Here is an 18,633-nt window from a genome sequence, read left to right on the forward strand (position 1 = left end):
TCTGTCTAAAATAAATAAATAAATCTTAAAAAAAAAAAAAGGACAGAATTGATAATCTTGATTTTTCCTTTGCTTAGCTTCACTGTGGTTTGGTGCGGTATTGCAAACCATAGCATGCATGTTGTGGATATGGTCACGTAGTGGGTATTGTTTCTTTCTTATTGTTGTTGCTTTTAACGGTTTTATTTACTCATTTGTCAGGAGAGAGAGAGAGAGCACAAGCAGGGGGAGCGGCAGGCAGAGGCAGAGGCAGAGGGAGAAGCAGGCTCCCCACCCAGCGGAGAGCCCAATGTGGGACTCGATCCCAGGACCCTGGGGTCATAACCTGAGCTGAAGGCAGATGCTCAACCGACAGAGCCACCCAGAAGTCCCTCTTTCTTGCTGTTGAACAGAAATGAAGGTTGTCTTTTAATTCTCCTACCTCTGAGGATCACGGTTCCATACGTACCGTACTACTGCGCAGGGAAGCTGAAGCAAGGGTGTCAGCCTATGTGGGGCTTCCTTGAACTGTGGTATCGTGACAAGTTACTACAAGGGAAATATACGTGTTTGCTGAACTGTCCTGAGCTGAGCCCTTGCGGCATGAAACTTCGGGGGCACCTGGGTGGCTGTTGGTTAAGCATCTGCCTTCGGCTCAGGTCATGATCCCCGGGTCCTGGAACTGAGCCCCTGAGTTGGGCTCCCTCCTCAGTGGGGAGTCTGCGTCTCCCTCTGCCTCTGCCTCTGCTCCCCTGCTTGCTCACGCTCTCTCTCTCTCTCAAATAAATAAATACAATCTTTAAAAAAAATAAGACTTCCTAAGTTAACACTTCTAAGAAGAATCTTCCAAAATTTTATGCCTTCTCTCTTGGTTGTACCTTAATTATAGTTACTTTTAAAAATCCTTGTGAGATTGATTCACCAACAAATTCATAAGCAAAACATCATTTTTGGGAGAATTAGCCAACTCCTGAAGGGCAACTACTAGTAAAAACAAGTAAGTCAATTACAATTTACTTAAAACATGAAAAATCCATTATTTTTACACATAAAAGAGTAAAAATGGGATTTCCTTAGTTCTAAGATGTTACTATTATCAACAAAGAAAAGCCATAAAGAATAATATATATTGTGCTAACTGGTTGTTAAACTAAATTTTTAGTTGGTTATTAAGAAAATAGAGTCCTAAGTTCTGAACCCCATCTTTGCTCTATGTAAGATTTCTCTTATTTGATGATACATTTTAAAAAAGAGAATGGGGGACGCCTGGGTGGCTCAGCCATTAAGCGTCTGCCTTCGGCTCAGGTCATGATCCCATGATCTGGGATCGAGCCCCGCATTGGGCTCCCTGCTCGGCGGGAGACCTGCTTCTCCCTCTCACACTCCCCTTGCTTGTGTTCCCTCTCTCGCTGCCTCTCTCTGTCAAATAAATAAATAAAATCTTAAAAAAAAAAAAAAAGGGAATGGGGTGCCTGGCTGGCTCAGTCGGTAGAGTGTGCAACTCTCAATCGTGGGGTCGTGAGTTCGAGCTCTACGTTGAGCGTAGAGATTACTTAAAAATAAAATCGTTAAGTAAAAAAAGGAAATGGATATGGTGGTGATGAACCTAATGGTAGAATTGATTGAGTTAGACAAAATGATGTATTGTGTTCTCCATTTTTCATGACTGCAACGGTATATATATAAACGCAGAGACTTTTTTCTCCTATCTTGAATATGTTCACTTGGCACTGAAAGCCTATTGACTGTATTTCTCATCTTCCCTACACTGCCAACTTCTCTAAAAAGTGACCGATGCCGGCTCTTGCATTTCTCCAGTAGTCCGTCTTTTCTTAACCCACCGCAATCTCATAATGAAAAAATAACTATGGAGATCACCAGTGGCCTTCTGTTCACTAAATTTCCTTGGCTTTCTGTAAGACTTGTCACCTTAAACTTTTCCACATGCAGCATCTCTGACATTGTCCCTATCCTTCCTCTGGTTTTTCCTCATGTTTGCTTTGTGGGAACCATCTTCCTCTTTCTGGTCCCTATATAGGACTATTCCTTGCAGGTCAATTCTTGGACACCTTTTTATTAGTGAAGAACTGTGTGACACCACGTGACACATCTCGCAGTGGATCTCGACACCTCACTGAATTTCAAGACTCAGTTGAGAATTGCTGACTCTGAGATAAATGCTAACTCTTTCTCTATCCTGCAGGGCTCACCGCACTATTGGCCTAACTATATTCTAGTCTTTTCACAAACACCGCTTTTGACCTATGCAAGCGCTTGACCTTTACCTAGATGTGCATGCCTGCTGGCCTCATAGATGCCCTGTACATCATATCTTCATGATTAGTGGTGGTGCTGAGACACAGGTAGGATCAGAAATCAGCTGTGCAATAAATAGCTAAAAAAAAAAAAAAACAAAAAAAAAAAACTCCATAGTGTCTATCACAATACACACTGCCCAAGCTTTTTGTATTTAATGACTGGTTGGTGAATAGTACAACAGCCATCAACTTTATAAAATTGTTCTCTTTAATGAAACTATTACTGGTAATCTTTGCCAGTATAAAGTAATTTGTGATAAATCATAGTTTTTTAATTAAAGGTATGCAAAAAAAATCCATTTCCTGTAATGAGTCACGGTCAATGATTCTGCATAGATAGTTCTTTGAAATGTAGCCTACTGGGATGCCTGGGTGGCTCAGTTGTTAAGTGTCTGCCTTCTGTTCAGGTCATGGTCCCAGGGTCCTGGGATCCAGCCTTGTGTTGGGCTCCCTGCTCAGCAGGGAGTCTGCTTCTCCCTCTGCCTCTGCCCATGGCTCTTGTGCACACACTCTCTCTGCTCTTAAAAAAAAAAAAAAGAAAAGAAAAACAAGTCAGACACTTAACTGACTGCACTACCCAGGTGCCCTGGTATGATTTTTAAGAAGGAAATTAAAGTCAGGCTAAATAGAAGGGTATGTATATATGGCCAGTAGCCCTTCCCATTCCAGCCCCATCCCTTCTTTACCCTTGAGAGTGAGGGAGACTTGCAGCAAAAGAGCATCAAAATTATGCTTTGTAGGCCAGCAGAAGCAGCTGCAGGGAGTTTTTTCCTGGTTTATGGGTGCTCTACTCTGAGGAATATAAGTGTCCACTGTCCACCTCCTAGGAAGCCAGGGGTGGGTACCCCGAGGTTCTGATAAAAGGAGTGGCAGGATGGAGCTGGAACCAAGGAAGAGAGTGGAATAGTAAGCAGAGAGTGGAGGTGAGACCGAGAGAACTTTCATGTGCCCATCTGAGAAGCATGCCTTACACACTGGAAGGCAACCCAAAGCGGACAGGCAAGAAACATTTCGAACCTTTCTCAGGACTCTCGATGGTGGGTTCTCGGTTTGAATGGACACTCTCCAGTAATACCTGCACACCCTTCCGGACATAGTGACAAATTACATATGAAAGTCACTGGGAAACTGAGTGATACTGTTATCACTGACATAGGATTCAATTCAATATATATTTACTGAATGTGTACCATGTGCCAGGCAGTGGGAACCTAAGGAAACAATAATCATTGAGCCTTTGCAGCCACAAAGGGATGCTGTTAGATCTCCATATCATAGATCCCAAGGCCATGGACTCTTCTTATCACAATGGCAGTTTCACATATGTCTGTGATTGTTTCATTACTTGTCTCAGGCTGTAAGCTCTAGGAGAGCAGACAGCCCTGTCTTTTTCTTCTTCACCATCGTGTCTTAGAGCTAGGCATAGATTCTAGTATTGGACAGGCATCCAGTATTGTTGATTGAATGAGTGTTACCATGTAGTATTACCCCTTTGTGTGTGTATGTGTGTGTGTGTGTGTTGGGGGGGGGTATTATCCTGTTTTATAAGTGTGGAAACATCCACAAAATACGCAAGACCGCACAAAAGGGAGGATTCAAAAAATAGTTCAGGCTGACTCCACAACCCAGGGTCTTTCTACCACCTCGTGCTCCATTCCCGGGGTTGGAGGGACTCAGACTGGTGGGAGAGACAGACTGGAATGCCTGTACTGGGTAAATACTAGCGACACGAAAGTGATACGAACCGGAGGCGGTGAGGCAGGGAAAGGTGGGGGTCCCCAACTCTGTTTAAATCCCGCCCACCCAGAGGAAGCAAAATCGAGTGGATCGGCTTGTGAATCCTGCTTAGAATCGAAATTGAGAGAAGGTGGAAAGAGTTAGGACGCCCTGAGAAAGGAATGAGGGAGAAGGGAGGAGGAAGAGATGTCAAGAAGAGGGGTGGCGGCAGTTCCTTCTTGCGTCGTGTCTGTTGCGGCGCAGCACAATCCTTGGACCCAGCGGGGGCTGTCAAGGCGATTCATTAAATGGCACTTGGCAGCCGCGAGGCTAAGTTCACCTGCACAGGTGGGGCGTCAGCGAGCGAGCAGCTTACCAGACGGTGGCCTCATAAAATAGCTTCTCCCCAATCTGGAAGGAGGTGGAGGGGAGATAAATAACGCTTTCTTGTGGAAAAGAGCCTTAGTAAATAAGGAATGTGAGGGCTCGGAAGAGAATTACAGTGCAAGCACCATGGCTATTATCCTAATCAGGCACCATTTCAACACCTCTCCCTTCAAGTCAACCAGCCCTACAACAGGATTTATTTTCCAATAAGCGAAATCCCCGCCCGCCAACTCCGAGCCGCTTGGATGAGAGCTCTGTGGGAAACAGCAGCGACGAGGAGAGGCTATTTTGGGTGTGGGAACGCGGAGGGAGGAGGGGCGGCGCCGCCAGGCTGGGCGCGGGTGCGCGGGGAAAGCCTCCAGCTCGGGCTGCCACGGCAACCGCGTCCAGGCAACGCGCCCGGAAGCGGCTCGGGCGGCGCGCGGCGGCTCGCGCCCCCCGGGAGCCGCGAACCCGGCCGGGCCGCGCGCCGGGCCAGGCGGCAGGCGCGCGCTGATTGGACGGCGCTCCCCGCGGCGCGGGCCCGCAGCCGGGCGCCCCGCACAGCCCGCGCCAGCGGCCGCCGCACCCAGCCGCGCCGGCGAGGACATGGGCAGCCGCGGCGCGCCCGCCCCCCGCGCCGGTGAGTGCCGCGCCCCGGGGCCCTGGCCGGACGTGCCCGGCTCCCCGGCGGCTGGAGCTCCCTGGGACGGCCGGTGACCTTGGGGCAGCCGGCGGGGAGATAGGCTCGGGGGACAGAGAGAGAGCTGCGCGTGGCCCATGTGACGTGCTGCCGGCGAGAGGGTTAACTGCATGCTGACGCGAGGGGATGAAGTTGGGCACCGAACGCAACTGGCATTGCATTTTTGCGGGGGCCGGGGGGAGTTGCGCGCTAGCAAACCAACAGAAGCCGGGAGGGACTGTCTGGGGGAGCAGGGGTGGTGCACAGATTGCCAGGGGGTGGTGGTAAGTCAGCTGTCCCACTAGTCAGAGCTGAGTGACCTTGGACAGATTAACCTCTCTGCCTCCCCCTACCCCTTTCTCATTAGAAGGAGAGGCTTGGGCTCCTTGTGGTTCCACAGTGGTGTTGTACCATTGTGCTGTGAGCTGAGAAAGGGCCCCAAAGTACGGTTCTCAGATACAGGATAGACAGGACTTAATCATGGTTATTCGACAAGGGGTTTCCATTACTTGGCTCTCAAAGTGGCAAGAAATGTTAACGTTTTATGGAAGATTAGGGACAGAAAGCCGTGGGTGGCCCAGAGAGTGGCTTCTCAAGATGCCCAGGTTGAAACCTCTTGGGTGCTCTGAAAGTCATGAACAAAATCAGGGTTAATCCTCCCGAGTTGTTCTTTCCTGTAGTTAATCTCATAGGAAACTTTGTATTTGAACAGGTAAAATCAAAACCCAATAGTGGCAGGCAGCAGCAAATTAAGTGAGTCATTTCTTCAATATGCACGAGGTTGTGTGTGTGTGAGGGTGCGCGCGCGTGTGTGTGCGCGTGCCCGGCTGCGCTCACGCTCTCATCTTAAAGTCTGTGAATGTCAATGATAGAAATTATTTCATAGGAGTAACCAGAAATAATGCTAGAATGATTTGAGTCCACAGAAGTGCAGCTCTCTGGGAAGCAGGGGCAAGCATTTGCAGCTTGCTCTTTAAATAGGAGTTGGGTTTGTGAAAGTAAATAGATTCTTTACTGAGAACCATCCCTAGGGTTTGCCCATTGTGTCCGCGGTGGGGGCCTTGTCATGGAGTGTGTGTATGTGAGGAAGATACTTCTGAGACCCAGTAGGCTGTGACACCTGTTCTATTTTTAGCATCTGCTGGTGCTAAAAAGACACTCAGGCCCCTTTCTGTATTCTCAGTCCATAAACTTCTCTCTTACGAGGAGAGGGAAGGGAGGAAATGCCCTGTTCCTCTCATGTGTCCTTGGGGTTGCCTCTTTTGGCTTTCTGCTCCAAAGCCACCCTTAATAATGTTCATTCCAGTCTGATTTCATCTGTATAAAAATGTGGGTTGGGAAGAAAACATTTTCAGTGTTAATGAATAAGCTTCTGTAAGCTTGTTTACCTGATGGTTTAATAATCTTTAATGGTTTACACGTTAGAAATCTGATCGCATTCAGACAGAAATATTCTTACTGCAGGAATTCAGCCACTAAGCCCTACAAATCTTTAATGAGTCACACTTCATTACACTTGGAAACCTCGCTGACAAACTAATGCACCTTCTGTCTCTGTAGGCCACTGGCCTGTGTATGTCCAAACCTGCCTTTCAGTCTCTTGTTTCTCAAATCCTGCAGCCGTACTCCTGAATTTTCATTTTTCTGCAGCTGAGCCCATCTTCTGTCCCTCCCCTAGCACCAGAGCCTAAGTGAACAATTTCTCTCAGAATAGCCCTCTCCCGTCTCACCTGAGCAGGAATTGGATTTCCTGCTTCTCAGCGCTACTTCCAAACCATTAACCCGTCACTAACAAAGTCTTCCCTGTACAAGGTCATGCTGTCTGCTGGTACCCCGTACCCTCCTTCTTATGTTCTGGATCAGTGCTCGCCAAACCTGGTGGCTCCTTAGAGTCACCCAGAGTATTATGAAAAATGTGGCTGTTTAGACTCTTTCAAACACACCGAATGAGAATCATCAAGATGGGCAAGACCTACAAATCCTTACTTTAAAAACAAAGCCAAAAAGAAGAAGGAGGAGGAAGGAGGATGGGGAGAGAAAACAGAGTTCTGTGGGTGATTCTGATGTACACCCGGGTTTGGCAAGCACTTCCCTTGATGCTACAAAAAAGTAGCAGACAGATAAACACAAGCACCCGGCTTGGTTCTCTTCTCTACCTTGTCTCTTGCCCGTGACTTTGGGGTTTATGTGCAGGCTGTATTAACTCATTGACCTTGAACTTCCTCAAGGTCTTCAGCATCAACTCCTAGGCCCTTAATGTCCACTTTAGTTCAGCCACTCACATTTTGGACTTGGTTTATCTTGGGAATTTTTTCCACCTTCAAGATCTGGACTTCAGCCTGCTCAGCTGATTCTTCCCACTTACAGCACTGGATTTTAACCATTGTTGAGGACTCTGGTCCCTTAATTGCTTGCTGTTCCAATCCCTTTAGGGCTCCGTTTCTCTATTTGGAGTCTAGATGTTGCCAGCCATTTCAGTTCTGTCTGGAATCCTGGAATCTTTATTCTTAACATATTGGGCTTCTCATATTCCAGTCCTCCATCCAAAATCACCCTCATTATCTACTTTTTCTTCTCCCAGCCTGCCAAGTGATCTAGGAGAAAGTCACAAAGACCTGTGGACTGGTTCCATTGCAAATTTATGCTGGCCTAGGTCTTGCTTTTCTATGAAAAAAAAAAAAAAATCCATCTTTTATTAACTCTTGACGGCATTCCTTTAGAGGTTGTGCCTGATTTTCCCATTCCTTACACTTCCAGTCAGTTTCCTTCCAGCAGATAGCCTTTTGTCACTGAAGAGGTGAAGGATGTCCACGTCCTGGATTACGGCCCTCTGCCTCAATGTAAGCTCTCATTGTACCCACCTCGCCACCCCAAACATTTTTCTGTCTTTCTCTCTTTTTTTTAAGATTTTATTTATTTATTAGAGAGAGAGAGCACAAGCAGGGTGAGGGGCAGAGGGAGAAGCAGAATCCCAGCTGAGCAGGGAGCCCGCCCTGTGGGGCTTGATCCTGGGACTCCTGTCTCATGACCTGAGCCTAAGGCAGACGCTTAACCGACTGAGCCACCCAGGCGCCCCCCAAACATTTTTCTTTACCCATCTTTGTCCTTCTTTATTTCCTTTTTCTCTGAGGGGAAAAAAATGTCTACAAGTCCCCTCCCCATGATTAACCCACATATACTGCACACTGTCCATTCTCTGGACTTCTTGCCACATGTGGGAACTTGCTCTGTTATTCCCTTTCTTCAGTTTCTTTGGTCCTTCCTTACTCTGCCCAACTGTCACCCCACCATGTACGCAAGTCATCTTTCTCATAATAAAAGAAACTGTGCTAGGGTCCCAGCTCTGTCCACTAGAACTTTCTGTGATGATGGAAATATTTTGTACCTGTGCTGTCCAGTATGATTGTCACTAGCCACAATGTGACTACCGAGCAGGTGATATGTGGCTAATGTGACCGAGGAAGCCAATTTCTCGTTTTTGTTAATTTTTTTAAAAAGGACTTTTATTTATTTATTTGAGAGAGAGAGAGCGCGCGAGCACGTGCGCACATGTGAGCAGGGGCAGAAGCAGAGGGAGAAGCAGACTCCCCACTGAGAAGGTAGCTGGACAGACGTGGGGCTGGATCCCAGGACTCTGGGATCCTGACCTGAGCCAAAGGCAGACACTTAACCAGCTGAGCCACCCAGGCGCCCCAAGCTTTTGTTAATTTTACATTAGTTTCAAGAGCACACGGGGCGATGGCTGCGGTGTCTAGCAGCGGTGTGCGCCCCGCGGCTGTGTTCCGCCGTCTCGGGTTTCCCTCCTTTGACTGCCCACTCACTTGTCTGGCCCCACCCTCACCTTTGTGCTGAAACTGCTTTCTTGTAGAGCTCCCGCAGCAGTGTCCTGGTTGCAGAGTGGAGGCCTTTACTCTGTCTTTCCCTCCTTGATCTGCCGCCTGCTGCCCAGATCTCTCTCTTTCCTTGTCTCTGTGTCACTGGTTATCCACATGCAACTCCAACCTCATTTGTCTCCTGTTTCCGCCTGCTTCCAAACGTGGGATTCTGTGGGGTCCTGGCCTTGGCCTTTGTCTCTTCCTCTGCTGACCTCCTGCCTTCTCTCTGTCCCAGCTGTCAACTCACCTTGGAGCTGACTTAGTTGTCATTGGGTGGTTGCCCTATGCCTTACTGGGTGCCACGATTCACTTGTATCCTGTCCTTTGATCCCCGCTCCGCCTCTGTGAGGCACATACTCCCATCATTCCTGTTATTCGGGTGAAGAACTTGAAGCAAGAGAGAAATGAGAAGAACTTGAGTCAGTGACCAGTTGTGAAGGAGCAGACCCAGGAAAGGAATTCCGGCAATCTGACCTGAGAGCCTGCTTTCACTAGGCTTTCCCTAGACCTCCAGAGGCCTTCAGATTTGCGTTTTGAGCCTGCCATCTCCCAGATCCCATTCGAAATCTGATTCCCAGAAGCCGGACAATTTAGTCTCTAAACAGTTCTTCATCCTGGCTTCCGTAAATCACTTTCCCTTTTTAGCTTTTTATTTTGAAATAATTCAGATTTACAGAAAAGTTGTAAGAATAATTAAATAATTTGCATCTTTAACCCAAATTCTATAAATATTAACTATTTGCCCCACTTGCTTTATCCTTCTCTCTTTCATGCTCTCTCTCCACACGCGCGCGCACACACACACAGACACACACACACACACACATATGTTGTAGTTTTTCAGAGCCGTTTCAGAGTTAAATTGTAGACATGGTGCCCCTTTATCTACCTCCCCCAGTACTTCAGTGTTATTTCTTAAAACAAAGACATTTTCTTGCATAACAAGCATCCAAAATTGAGACATCGTCATTGGTTCTGTGCTGTCTCTGATCTACAGACCTTATTCGCGTGTCACCAATAGCCCTAATAATGTCCTTTCTAGTAAAAGAGGAGAAAAAGAATCTTAAATCTTTTGCTCCGTTAGTTGTCGTGCCTCTCTAGTCTCCTTTCGTCTGGATGGTTCCTGAGTTGCTCTTTGTCGTTCACGGCCTTGACGCTTTGGAAGGGTGAGGGCCGTTATTTTGTACAGGATCCTTTAACTGGGGTTTGCCTGCTGCTGCTTATGGTGGATTTAGGAAGGCACCCCACAGGGCGACATTGTACCCCTCTCAGCTGGGGTCATTCTAACTTCTCCTTGCCGCCCTCCCACATGAGGTTGGCCATTGAGTGTTGAGGTGCTCCCTGCACAGTCTCCCTCAATTGCTCACCTCCTTTCTGTTCCTCCTGCCTCCCTCCTGTTTCAGGAGTCGATGCCTTTGCACACGATCCCAGCGGCCCTCCAGCAGGAACCCCTGTGCCGGGAATTTTCACTAGTCAGCGCTTCCTCTGCTTTGCCTTCCCTCCGCCCTTCCTCATGTTGTGTTTCCTTAACTCATCCTTTTGAACGCCCAACTCAAATGCTTTTCTCGATGACCCAGTTCACACCGGTCCTGAATTCAGCCCAGCGGCGACGCAGGTACCAGCCTCTCTCCTCTCGCCTGCCGGCCTGCCTGTTTTATTGCCTTGACGCTCTGGAGTGTGGGAGCTGTGTCTTGTTCCGCACGGTAGAGGCTCCATGAGTATTTGCTGACTGGACTCGTTTCCTTGATTAAATCATCCAGCGAACCGCGCGGGATGATCTTAGAGCTGTCGGCTAGCATCTGGTACGTGATGGGGGGTGTGTGAGACCCAGGCCGTACTCCAGGAGTCAGGTAGATGGGGGTGCAAAATAGGGCCTTTTAGCAAAATGACAGGTCATTCGAAAAGGTCCTAAAGTGTTGTAAGTGGAGTAAGTGATTTTCCCCTGATGACACCTGAACCTTGTGTGTATGTGTCAAGACAAAGACATGGCACATTTGATTAAAAAAAAAAAGTAGAGAAACCTAACATAGCATATTAAAAATGGCCCATCTATTTCTTCACACCCCAAATGAGCAGCTGCATGTGTGAGGAGCAGTTTCTCAGGCTCGCATCCTCCCTGGGAGCCCTCGGACCACCTGTTTCTCTCCTCTTCATTGTCTAGCCGCCTCTCCCTCCTCTGCTCACCCGGCCGCGCTGCCTTTCTGCCTTCGCTCTTTCCCCCCTTCTCCCTGGTTTCTCCTTCTGCCCGTTCCTCTCTCTTAATAACTCTTCTGCTTTCATCCCTCTCTCTGTATGCGATACTTTACTTTTTGACTTCTGGGCTGTGGTTTTATGTTCCATGCGTTTTTAGTATAAAAGCAGGTAAAAAAAGACAAGACAATGTTTTTGTTTCTGTTTTTACTACCCAGTGGTCCTCTGTGGATCCCCCTCCCACCACCATGGCTCAGTGGTTCTTGGTATTTTAAGAACATAGCCCTGATACTAAAATGGCTTATTTGGTTACCTTCCTGGCCCACCAGGAAAGTTCCTGGGAATGTGCTGGTCGACAGTCATCAAAAGGCCTGAATTTTTCAGTCTCTGTTAAAGCAAAATTGGCATTTGAAGTCAGTCATCAGATTTTAGGGTGGTGAGTTGTTGAGATTGTTGGAATGACAGTATTTCTGCTCAAGGCGTGCCTGTGCTTGCTGGCTGTTGGTCAGCTTTTTTCTCATTCTTAAGAGAATGCTTTTGTGCAGATGACATCTTCTCTGGAAAAAGTAGCTACAGAAGTGAAGGCTGGAGATTCTGCTGCTTAGCCGAGCGGGGCTTACATACAAAGCGTGTTTATGTGGGAGAGAATGTGTGGGGGCTGCTTTCACATTATGGAATTCTTAAAATTGTTTAACCGGGAAGATGTTATTCAGAAACCCCTGGTGCCTTCAGCTTGTTTTTTGTTGATTTCAGATTTCTTTTTTCCCCATTTTTAATTATCTCTGGAAGAGCTCAGGAGTCCTCCCCTGCTCTCTCTAAAATAGTTATAAAATTAATGCACTGAAGTCAAGTTGTTACTCCAAATGAAAGAGTCTCTCATAGACTCCTGTGTGCAGCAGGGAAGTCCAGCCCCCTCCTGCTGTGTATGAGAAAAAGGGCAGAAGCTGGAGGCTGGATCTTTCTTCCATGGCCAAATCCTTAGCTTTTCAGTCAGAGATGCATGTAGGGTAGAACCCAGAAATCACAACTAGAGTTCTGTCTGCAGACAGAAGGCAGTCGTGCCTTCCTTTCAGTGGTCCTTGATGCATCTGGGGGTGTAGGTAATTTAGTAGGTAGAAAGTTTACAGCAGCTTTTAGTAATATTTTTTTTCTGTTCTAGCTGTTGCCTCTGGCAGATTCCCTTTTTAACATGTGGTAATGTGTCTTCTCTAATGCTAGAAAGAAAGTTGCCAAATATAGCTGTTGAGCATAATAAAACACCCTAAAAGTAATATTAAGACACTTCTTTTTTGGTGTGGGTGCCCGTGCACACTGCAGGGCAACCTGAAGGAGTCTGCCAAGCTCACAGCTGGAGGGGACCTTGAGTCAGCAATTGATATGTCACCTGGGCAGAGCAACTCAATAATTAAAACGATGGGCCTTACCAAATTAGAAAAACAACCAACGAACAAATATTTATGAGTGTCTGTGAGAGGTGCTGTGCTGGGCTTCACGGGGGCTACAGATGCCTGTGGTAGAATGTCCCCCAAAGTAGCTCAGCTGGGGAGACACAATCCATGAAAAGTTCAAATAACAATAGAAGATTTAAATAGTATTTCAAAATGGCTGTTATTAATAGATGGGAACAAAATCCAATCTGTCTCTGCAAGGGTTCTTCTAAAAACGTTAGCATTGTTCTAAGGTGTGGACACTGGATTAAAGCCACATCGGTGGCCGTTCCTTGGGTCCTAGGGGTTCCGATGATTCCAGTCCATTTGTGAATCCATCTGGACCCGAAGGAGCCCACGTGTATGTTACAGATTTCCTGGATCTCATCGGTTATGTAGCAATCCCTGCGCTTGCTGGCAGCCACCATCAATGTTTTGAGCATTTCGAAGTTTTGTTTGTTTGTTTCTTTTAATGGGTCAGCAATACAGCCACTCCTCACCTCAGCAGAGGGGAAAGAAAGCAAGTCTTGCAAAGTAGAATCAAGGCCATTTTCACGAAAGGCATTAGAAATAGTCGCCTTGGGACCCTGTGGAGGGATTCACATTATCACTGGAACCTAAGACTTTTGGAATGCTGTGCTCCCAGTGATGGCAGGCACTGGACCTGTGTACAACGCCTGATTCCCAGCATAAGGGCAATCCAGGGCTTTGATGAAGGCTTCAGCGAACGTACTGGGCTCAACCCTTATGATGTGCCCACAAGGGGATGGGGCTTGGGGAGTAAATCACGGGAAAATGGGAGTTGTCGTTTGATAAGGATAGAGTTTCAATTTGGGAAGATGAAAAAGTTCTAGAGATCTTTATATCTAGAGATATAAAGTTAACACTACTGTACTGCACACTTACATTTTTTAAAGATGATAAATCTTGTGTTACCTGTTTCTAACCACAGTAAAAAAAAAAAAAAAAAAAAAAAAGCCCATCAGCTTATTTTAACTAAACCATAGAATATCTTCTAACCCAGAATCAGGCTTGTCTCTTGGTTTTGATAACTGTACATGGGCAATTTCTGTTTTTTTGTTTTGTTTTATTTTTGCTCATTGGTTCATTCTTTTATTCAAGAAGTCTATATTTAGTTTTTTGTCATTGTGAAAATAGCATACTTATTACAGTATTTTGAAAATAAGGAAAAGTGGAATACAAATGTACCCATTGCCACTATTTGTATTTTGATTTATTTCTTTATGTTGTTTTAAAAAATATTATTATAATAGTACTTTTGGTACTGGAACCCCCGCCCCACTCCCCTCAGGACAGTTGAGGGACTTCTGGGTTGCTGGGGTTATGTACAATTGGAAAGAAATATCAGGGTGTGTCAGGTAAGATTCACTTGCCATTGACCTAAGGTGTCCAGAGAAGGACATTTTGGTATGAGGATGCCCAATGTCTTAGAGGCTGTGTAAGGCCTTATAACGTTCCCTCCTTTGGTGACTTAGCCAGATTTCTCCCAGGTCTCCCTCATAACCATATGCCATTTCCATCCCCAAATGTGCTAGACCAGTACATTTCTCGCAAGGATGACTCATCTAGGGGTGCTTGGGTGGCTCCGTCCGCTAAGTGCCTGCCTTCGGCTGGGTCATGATCCCAGGGTCCTGGGACCGAATCCCACGTCGGGCTCCTCTGCCTGCCACTCCCCCTGCTTGTGCTCTCTTGCTTGCTCGCTCTCTCTCCCTGACAAATAAATAAATAAAATCTTTAAAAAAATAAAAAAAAAAAAGTTTCTGTCCAGGTTTAGGGAGAGGGAGCTGTCTATTAAGAAGAAGACAGGGCGTGCTTATTTGTGCTGTTTCATTTTCTTTGCACATCATTTGGAGGGACTCCGTCAATCTGAGCCCTGTGGTTAATTTACGGGAAGCTCATGCTGTTATCAGTGGTGTCTCTTTGGCTGTCTTTATCAATCTACTACTTTGCAATTAGTCATCCCTGGCCTCAGTTGCACGGCCCTCTTCCTCCTCCTTGTACTGAAAACAAATGGTTTACCCAGACACCAGCTAGTCACATCACAGAGCGGTGCCAGCAATTTGGCACAGCAGGGGTTGGGGAATGGCATTAAAGGTAGCCGCAAGTCAAGCAAGTGTCCATTCATGGACGCAGAGCCCTGTGGTAGGTCAGAGAGGAGAGGGTAGAAAGACAGATAAGGGTGGCCTGTGTGCACAGAGGGGTGGTGGTTGTCTTGTCCTTGACCACTCTATCCACCTCCATGGGGCCAGGGTCAGGTGAGCTCCTCACCTTGGGGAAGAGGAGGAGAAAGAGAAGGGAGTATGGCAGAGGTAGACCTTAAAAATTGGCAGGTCCTTTAAACTCAAGTTAAAATGTTTGTACATCTAAATTGTGGTGCCAAGGAGCAAAGTTCTGGTTTCCAGGCTCTGATGATGGTTTTATATAGTACTGTAAATCATTTTTCAAATCTTGGTCTTTAAAAAAAAACTTAGCATTATGGCTAGTATATAAATATTTCCTATGTTACTTCATAGCCTTTGTAACCATTATTTTAAATAGCTATTGATATTCTCTTGAGTGGATGTGCCATGTTTTAATTTAACCAATAGCCATTTATAGAAATATTAACATTTAGAAAACATCACATATTATGTATGGATAAAATGCTTTAGGGCTAGAGATTTGATGAAGACTAGTTACTGTTTGAATTTCATTGTCCTCAGAAAGTCTAGGGCAAGGTTGAGTTCTGGGTATGTGTGCTGGAGATACTAACACTTTGACTTCCTTCTATCTCATGGTCTTTACATGATTGTTTGTTTGTTTAAAAGATTTGATTTACTTATTTGTCAGAGAGAGCGCACACAAGCAGAGGGAGCAGCAGGCAGAGGGAGAAGGAGAAGCATGTTCCCCACTGAGCAAGGAGCCTGATTCAGGACTTGATCCCGGGACCCTGGGATCATGACCTGAGCTGAAGGCAGAGGCTTAACCGACTGAGCCACCCAGGCATCCCTGTTTATTTTTAAGTAGGGGCGGGAAGAAGTAATTTTCTTTCTTTTTAATGATACAATGAGAAATTAAGTTTAGGAAGTAAAACGTCATACATTTAGTTGAAACCCTCTGTTTCCATATGTCTGATCCCTCCGTCTCTCACTCAGAGACAAAAATGAGTCTGATTTGGTCTCTTCCATGTCCATGCTCATATTTAGATGTTACAGATTTGGCTTATTATCTGGCATATTTTAAACCTTTATAAAAAGGTCATTAGGTGTCCATATCCTTCTTCCTCTTGCTTTTTTACTTAATACATTTGTGAGATTCATTCACATTGGGACTTGTAATGCTAATCCATTTATTTCCACAACTGGTGGTTCTTCCATTGCATGAATGTGTCATGCTTTATTCATCCTTCTGTCTAATGATGGGTGTTCAATCCACCCCCCCCAACCACCACCTACTTTTTTGCTGTTAGAAACAACACTACCTTGAGTATTCTTGTAAATGTCTCTTTGTGAACATGTTTGAGAGGGTTTTTTGGGTATTTCTTAGCAGTGGATCATTGGGTCATGGAGTTTGTGCCTCTTCAGCTTTACTAGATATTAAAGATTGCTTTCTGAAGTAGTGGTCCTGAGTCACAGTCCCATCTGGTGTTCCTGTTGTTCCATATATATTTCTGTCAATACTCCATCTTGCCACGCTTGATATTTGCCAATCTGATGGGGTGAAATGGTATCCCTTGCAATTTTATCTCTGGTGGCAAATTAGATTTATTTTTTAATCTGTTTCCACTAGCCAGCACAGAGCCAATGTTACGAAAAAACGTGTTAAAGTTCTTATTCTTTCTGTAATATATTTTTTGAGATTTTTGAAAGTAAAACATTTAGAAATGTATTAAAGGACTTAAATGTTAGATTATAAAATAAACCTTTTCCCAGTGAGCAGAACTACACCCTGTGTGACTTAGTATCAGAATCCCGGGTGACTACAGCTGCCGACTGAGGACAGGTGACTGCTACTGGACAGGTCTCTGCTGTATTCTGTTGGTTAGCAGCAAGTCACAGGTCCCACCACGCTCAAGGGGATACGGACTCCAGGAGGCGGAGATCATGGGGATCACCTTACATAGTAGTCTGTCCCCCACGATAGGTACCATGTTGTGATCATCAGGTTTCAGTGTTAAGTTTCACATTTCGGGTTTAGATGTTCAGCACCGCTATGGCAGTCAGAGACAGATTTCAGGAGACAGACTCACGCCAGCCTGGTTCCCAGCACAGTGAGAAAAGTAGCTGGCAGACTGGGGCTTGTGCTGCTTCTTGCACGTTCTCCTTTTACACACATCCACATGGGAAGCTAAATGATGTGCTCGGTGAACGTGGGCTCAGGGGAAGAGGAGTGAGCAGGACTATCTTAGTGGCTAATGTGTTTGGACCATGAGAACTTAATACATCGCTCTCCATCACAGAACCCTTCCTGTGGCCCCAGATTCTTAGGGTGTCGGAAACACTGATAAATTTTGCCTCTTCAAACTCTGCTTTTACTAGATATGCTGTGTATACTGTCCCCCTTTCTGGTTGCACATTCCTCCTCTGGTCAGAATATAATTCAGTTGATTAAAGTCAACATTGTGGGATGTCTTCATTTCTGTCATCTGTCCTTGAGATTCATTTATCCAGCAAACATTCGTTGATCATCACTGTGCCGGGTGCTTGGAATAAAGCTGTGGACACTTCAGCTCTTCACGGAGCCCGCAGTATAGGGCCAAAGACTGACCTTGAACCAGTAATCACAAATGTGATGACTGTTTGCCCTGTTTTAGTTGTGAGTGTCAGCAGTATCTTGGATTGTTCTTACAGATCTGCTGATTTCATCCCTTCTCGATTCTTCAGATTTCATTGTCAGAGTCTCACTTTATTTATTTTTAAGATTTTATTTATTTATTTGACAGAGAGAGAGAGTACAAGCAGGTGGAGCCACAGGCAGAGGGAGAGGGAGAAGCAGGCTCCCCACTAAGCAGGGAGCCCGACATGGGGCTCAGTCGCAGGACCCTGGGATCATGAGGTCATCCCAGCTGAAGGCAGATGCTTAACTGACTGAGCTACCCAGGTGCCCCCAGAGTCTCACTTTAACCTCAATTTTGGAAATAGGTTGCACTCTGCTCCTCAAACTTTTATACCACTTGCATCATCTCATGAAACAAAGGAAAGGAAAATAGGAGACCAAAAAGTTGAACTAAATCATGATTTAAAGTAACATTTCAGTGTAAATGTTCATCAGTAAGGGGCTGCCTAACAATTTGGTGTATCCGTTCACCGTAATATTATGCAGACATTAAAAATCATGATGTATCTTTATATATTTACATGGAAAGATGTTTGTGATAAAGTGCCAGTTAGAGAATGCAGGGTACACATGGTATAGAGTATGATTTTATTTTTTTCAAAAAGGAAACTGTATCCTGGAGGGAGCTCTTTAAAAAAATGTAAATCGATATATTAACATCAGCAATTTCTGAGTGGTGATTTTCACTTTATTCTTTACACCTTTATGTAGAGCTTAAGTTTTAATATTATATTAAACACAGAAGGCATTTTTCAGTTTAAGAAAAGATGTTTCTTCATACAAAATACGTGTGTTGCAAATTGTTCTTTTCACATATGTGCCTTGCTTCAAAAACAAGTGACAACATTGCTTCACTGTAGCTGTAACCTCAGCATGTGCTGATGCCAGGAGGAATAGCCTCGGCCAAATTAAAGGGTTAAAGCAGATGCCCAGTCATTCCCCCACTAGTCCCACACAGGAAACCATATAATATCTCCTTAAACAAATGAGTACTATTTGCTGAACCATTTATATAAGGTTTTATTTTTAAAAAGAGATGTATTTTCCATCAGACGTGCATTAGCCAGGGAAAGGAGAGGAGCCAGCCCTTCCTGCGAACGTGTGGAGTGCCCTAAGGCCAGTGTGGTGGGTTCCCCATACTCCTCCTGTGGGTAATGTCCGGTGAGGAAGAGGCGGAGGCCCTAGGTTCAAATCCCAGCTCCGTTCTTTCCTGGCCACGTGCGGTTGGGCCAGTTGCTGAACAT

At 45.6% G+C, this 18,633-nt stretch overlaps 1 protein-coding gene across 3 annotated transcripts in view; it reads left to right on the top strand.

The window, feature by feature from the left end:
- Positions 1–4,890: 4,890 nt before the first annotated feature.
- The window catches only part of FAM81A (family with sequence similarity 81 member A), an 81,447-nt gene continuing 67,704 nt past the window's right edge, over positions 4,891–18,633 (top strand). Inside the window, exon 1 of one of the 3 annotated variants that reach the window (XM_045783300.2) lies at positions 4,891–5,022. The gene's annotated coding sequence lies outside the window, so the exon portion shown is untranslated. The remainder of the gene's footprint in view (positions 5,023–18,633) is intronic. The other 2 variants (XM_045784829.2, XM_045784027.2) reach the window with 2 other exon arrangements.

Source organism: Ursus americanus, chromosome 36 (assembly GCF_024610735.1).
Source record: "Ursus americanus isolate L20-20 chromosome 36, mUrsAme1.1.p, whole genome shotgun sequence".
In the NCBI taxonomy this organism is placed as follows: Eukaryota; Metazoa; Chordata; class Mammalia; order Carnivora; family Ursidae; genus Ursus; species Ursus americanus.